The sequence below is a fragment of the Populus nigra genome, chromosome 9, assembly GCF_951802175.1.
Source record: "Populus nigra chromosome 9, ddPopNigr1.1, whole genome shotgun sequence".
NCBI classification, from domain to species: domain Eukaryota; kingdom Viridiplantae; phylum Streptophyta; class Magnoliopsida; order Malpighiales; family Salicaceae; genus Populus; species Populus nigra.
The window spans coordinates 13,335,189-13,341,438 of NC_084860.1; positions in this window are offsets into that span (position 1 = coordinate 13,335,189).

Below are 6,250 nucleotides of genomic sequence, written 5' to 3' on the forward strand. Positions count from 1 at the left end.
ACTGAAAACAAAGAAGAACGTAAATGACCTAATACCAAGTCCATACCACATGCAACTAAGCTAGCATGATACAAACACTGTAACAGACCATTGTTACTGGTACAAAATACAGGAAAGCTTAAAAAAAACCAAGTGCTTTCTCCATCTTCTCTATAGTTTATTGTCTTCAAATCATCAGTACTTCCCTCAATATTTCTGTACTCGACTGTATCAACTGGTCCATCAATTTTATGAACCTCAAAAACCACGGGATCTTCTACAACATTGTTGTTGTCGTCGTCATTGTAATGACTCTTATTATGGTTTTTTCCGCTGACTACTGCATTTCTAATCTTTTGGTCAGCCTCCTTGGTTGCTTCCAATGCACCGTCCATTGTTTTTCTTTGCTGTGTCCCCCAATCGCGTCTGCTAATTGTGTTGCTTTTCTAACCCTTTCTTTAGCTGTGTCAGCCACAAACTGTATTGCCCATACTCGGGTCCAGGGCTTGTTGCTTGACTTCATGTTGGACTTCTTGACTCTTTTTTTTTTTTTGGATAATTATCGAGAGATGTACTTCTTGACTTTAGGATGCTCATTCAGATATATAGAATATTTGGGTAGGATTAGTTTTTTTTGGTTGATATTATAAATATCAACGTTTTTATTGTTAATTTTCATGTGTTTATATTTAAAATACATCTACGATATCAAATATAAGTTACCATGACATTTCTAATATTAAGTTTAATTTTTATATCCTCCACCACCTTTAAATTCTAATTCCCTCTTCCTCCTCTCCACTCTAACAAAGAAACAAGTCCTTTTTTTTACATTAAAGGTTAAAGAAATCCAAAATAAACGCTTAATTTTTAAATTATCAAATATAAAAACAAAAAAAATAAAGTATAAAGATCAACCTGATTTACAGGTTTTAAAAATCTCAACCTATTAAATATCATTTTTTTAGTTTTTCTGACCAACTATCATCCCTAAATAATACAAATATTATGTATGAATTATTTTTTTGAACACCCTTACTTGCCTTTGCCTGGTCGGATCATTTATTGCACCATAAAAAGTTACTGGTGTCTTATGATCTGTGTCGTTTCCTTCTTTTCTTGTCTCTGCTGATACATTGCTACCCTACAAAATATTTTAGGACAGAAAGAGGTAAAATAAAGTGTTGTTGGTCTAGCTTATGAACCGACAACTAGTCCCTCGTCATTGAGATATATGTAATTCAAAACTAGCTAGATAAGGTAAGGAATTTTAGAGCCATGATTTTCAGTTTGAAGACAAGATATATATGCTAAGTGCATAAATATTTAGGATACATAGAGAGATATTAGTTAGAAAACGTGTTTAGAACTGCTACTTTAAAGTCATAAACATTGTTTAGTGGTTTGAATATTTCAAACCTATTCCTATTTCTTTGTTTTTAATTATTTCTTTTGTTATCCATGATTGTGATCATGGCGTAATCTTAGGACTATGATTTTAGTGGGTTGTTATTAATCAAGCTTTAAATTGTAATGCTTCGGATGTTAATATGTAATTCAATCTTTAGCTTCAAAATATATTGCTTTCATTTTCTATTTTTATTTCTGCAGCAATACTCTGTTTCTTCTTTCTCTATTCTAAAACAACTACAATAGGTATTAGAGCTCTCTTCTTAAAGGGATCTGTGTGTGAGTTTGATACGTCATGGAAGCCAAAACTAATTTCTTATCAATTGCGTCGCCAGTGTTTGATGGAGACAACTACCAGATTTGGGTAGTACGCATGGAGACATACTTGGATGTTTTGGATATTTGGGAAGCAGTGGAAGAAGACTATGAAATCCTTGGACTTCCTAACAATCCCATGGCACAGATCAAATCACATAAAGAGAAGAAAATGAAGAAATCAAAGGCAAAAGCCTGTTTGTTTGCTGCAGTCTCATCCATCATCTTTATTCGTATCATGTCTTTAAAGTCAGCAAAGGAGATATGGGATTATCTCAAGACCGAATACGAAGGAGATGAAAGGATCCGAGGGATGCAAGGCTGAACTTGGTATGTGATTTTGAGTTGCAGAAGATGAAAAAGACTGAATCCATCAAAGAGTATTCTAACAGGTTGCTTAACATTGCTAGCCGAGTCAAACTACTTGGCTTGTCTCTGTCAGAATCAAGGATTGTCCAAAACATTCTTGTAACAATTCCTGAAAAATTTAAGGCAACAATTACATCTTTAGAAAACACTAAGGATATGTCAAAAATCACTTTGTCGGAGATGTTGAATGAATTACAAGCATAAGAGCAAAAAAGGGCTATGAGGTAGGAAGATGATGTTGAGGGAGCCTTATTTGTCAAGCATAAATAGAATGCAAGAAACTACATAAAAAAGGGTGAAAGCCATCAAGGTTCAAATGGAGATTTTAAGGCAAACAATAACAGGAGCAACATTGGAAATAATTAGGGATCTTATCCTTCATGCCAGCATTGTAATAGAAAATCTCATTCATATTTTAAATGCTAGAGAAGACCAGACGCTAAGTGCAACAAATGCAACCAGATGGGGCATGAAGTTGTTATCCGTAAGAGCAAAATTCAATAACATGGTGAAAAGGCACAAATTGCTGATCAAGAGGAGGAAGATCAACTGTTCGTGGCTACATATTTCTCTGGTATTGAATCAAGTGAGAGTTGACTTATTGACAGTGGTTGTACTAACCACATGACACATGACAAGGATCTATTTAGAGAACTAAGAAGCACAAACATGTTGAAAGTTCGAATTGGAAATGGCGAGTACATAACTGTGGAAGGAAAGGGAACAGTTGCAATTTCAACTTATTCAGGTACAAAATTCATTTCTGATGTGTTGTATGTTCCTGAAATTGATCAAAACTTGTTTAGTGTTGGACAACTAATTAAAAAAGGTTATAAAGTTATGTTCGAAGATAAAAGTTGCTTGATTAAAGATGCAGATGACTATGATATTTTCAAAGTAAAAATGAAAGGGAAAAGCTTTGCTCTAAATCCATTGGAGGAGGAGCAAACTGTTTTCCCAATCAAAGAAAATATCACAAAAGTTTGGCACAAGAGGCTCGGGCACTATCATTATAAGGAGCTATTACAGATGAAATCTAAAATAATGGTAAATGATCTTTCAAAACTTGATGATCACATTCCCAATTGCAAAGCAGGAAACCATTTCCTAAAGTAACATGGAGAGCAACAAAGAAGCTGTAATTGATTCATACGGACATTGCAGGCCCACAAAGAATGCCTTCTCTAAATGGCAGTCTCTATTATGCTGTATTCATTTGATGATTTCTCCCGTATGTGTTGGATATTCTTTTTGAAGCATAAGTCAGAGATGACTCAAGTCTTCTAGAACTTTAAAACCAGAGTTGAGAATAAGAGTGGATGTAGAATTCAAACTCTTAGATCAGATAACAACAAGGAGTACACCTCTCACTCATTCAACAGTTTTTATAAGGAGGCAGGCATTCAACATCAATTAACCGCTCCATACACTCTGTAACAAAATGGAGTTAGTGAGAGACATAACAAATTCATTTTAGAGATGACACGATGTATGCTACATGAGAAGAATCTACCAGAGAAGTTCTAGGCAGAAGCAGCAAACACTGCTATTTTTCCACAAAATTGACTTCTAACAAGAGCCGTGAAGGATCAAACACCCTTTGAGGCATGGTATGGTTATAAACCATCTTTGAATTTCCTTAAAATATTTGGATGTTTGTGCTTCACTCTTATTCCACAAATCAAGAGAGATAAACTAGATAAAAGAGCACTTCCAGGCATCTTCATTGGCTACAGCTTGGTTGCAAAAGCTTATAAAGTTTTCCAGCCACAAACTAGAAAAAATGTTATAAGCAGGGATGTGTACTTTATGAAGGATAAAGAATGGAACTGGGATGATGCAAAGAAGATGGATTCAACCTCAAAAGAGCCAAAGATCAAGTTTTTTGGTTTGGACATAGAGGAGCAAAACATAGATGACTGACAGAATATCATGACAGATGACACTCCCATCAGAGGCACAAGACTATTTTCTGATGTTTATAAAAGATGCAACATTACTGTGTGTGAACCTGTAGATTTTAAAGAAGCCAAGATGGATCAAAATTGGATTACTGCAATGAAAAAGGAGTTGTTCATGATTGAAAGGAATAAAATATGGGAGTTAGTTGATCGACCCCAAAACAGAAAGATAATTGGAGCCAAATGGGTGTATAAAACCAAGCTTAATGTTGATGGCTCAATCAATAAGCATAAGGCCAGACTCGTGGTTAAATGATATGCTTAAATATTCGATATGGATTACTTAGATACCTTCGCACCAGTAGCTAGACTCGATACTATCAGGCTCTTACTTGCCATTGTAGCACAAGAGAATTGGAAGGTGTACCAGTTAAATGTCAAGTCAACGTTCTTGAAGGGTTTTTTGCAAGAGGAGATTTATGTAGAGCAACCAGAAGGCTATGTAAAAGAAAGAGAAGAAGATAAAGTCTATCTTCTTAAGAAGGCTCTCTACGAATTGAAGCAAGCTTCAAGAGCTTGGTACAGTAGAATTGATGAACATCTACAGAACTGGAGCTTGAAAAAACAAGAAACTGGAGCTCAATCCACTACTGAACCAGAGTTTGTTGTTGGAACAGCTGCTGTTAATCAAGCTTTGTGGTTGAGGAAAATTTTAATTGATCTTAACTTGGAGTAGAAGGAAAGCACAGAGATTCTTGCTGACAACTAAGTTGTTATTGCTATCTCTCATAATCCTGTATTTCATGGCAAAACTAAGCATTTTAACATTAAGTTGTTCTTCTTATGGGAAGTGTCGCGGGGTGCGCGACGTCGCGGCGATCGTCCACCCTCAGGGTGTGTATAGGGGGATGGATATATCTATCTGGTAAATATGGAGAGACAAGGAGTTCTTTGTCTCTTAATAAAAAAATGGTGTGGGAGTCGCCACCTAGTATTTTGGTCACTAGGAACCCTAACTGGTCTCAGAGATCGGGCACGGGGACTGGTTGCGTAAAGGGAAGGTTTTAGCACCCCAAATACGCCCTACCTAAGGTAAGCTGCTTTGTTTGTTTGTCTGATAAAATCAAGGTCCCGTTGTGTTTCCTAGTTGTTGGTCCATCTATGGTTCAAGAAAAGTCCTCCTCAATAAGGAGGTCCTTATCTTATCGGGTAAAACCTAACCATGTTAATGTCTATGATAAAAAAACATATTTAATATCAGGAAAAAGTTTTGTGTATAAATTCATAATCCCGAATACTAAAGAAAACAAAAAGAATTTTTTAGAATTTTTGAAATATTGGCCTAGTTCTCATGGCTTGAATAAACTGGTTATTAAAGCCAGAATGCATGCTAATACATATATCGTTTTGAAATTTTCTTTGTTGTATAAAAAATATGATGTTGTAATATTTATATATATATATTGGAGAGACTAGGCCGTATTTTAAAACAAAAAAAAATAAATTAATTATGTATATTTTTTTTTTTTGATGTTTTGACGCAAATCGGGTATTTTAATACTGGGTTGGTATTCTTACGGTATAAAAAATATAACCAAATATTAATCCACTTTGATAAAAAAATGCAGAAAAATCAACAATATTTTTAAAAAATATTTAGGAAATTTTTGAAAGTAAAAAAAACATTTTCATTTTGAAAATCTTTGATGTTTTGATGAAAACCGGGTATTTTAAAACCGAATTTGTATTTCTATAACATAAAAATACAAACCAAAATTGATCAAAATACAATAATAAAATTACATAAAAATCACATATTTTCTGAAATAATTTTTGAAGAATTTTGGTAAATTTTTTTTATATATATATATCTATATATAAATAATCTAAAACAAAATAATATATAATATATATAATATTAAATGGGCTGGGCTGGTCCGGCCCAACCAACTGGGTTGGGCCGGTCCCAGCCCCAATTGTTGCTGGGCCGATTTCGGCCCAAAATCGGTTTGGGCCGATCTCGGCCCAAAACTATTATTTAGTCTGGGCCAGGCCCGGCCCAGAAGACTAAACTGGGCCAGGATCCACCTGGCCCAGACCAAAACGGGCGGGGGGAATTATTTTCCCCCCACCCCTGCATGCAGAACGCTATTCGTTCTGCATGCAGAGAAAGAAAGAAAATAAAACGCAAGGATGAGGGAGAAGGAGGGTTACCTGGCGCGGGGGCTGGTGGCGGCGTCTTGGCGAGGCTGTGGCGGAGGCCGGTGGCTCACGGG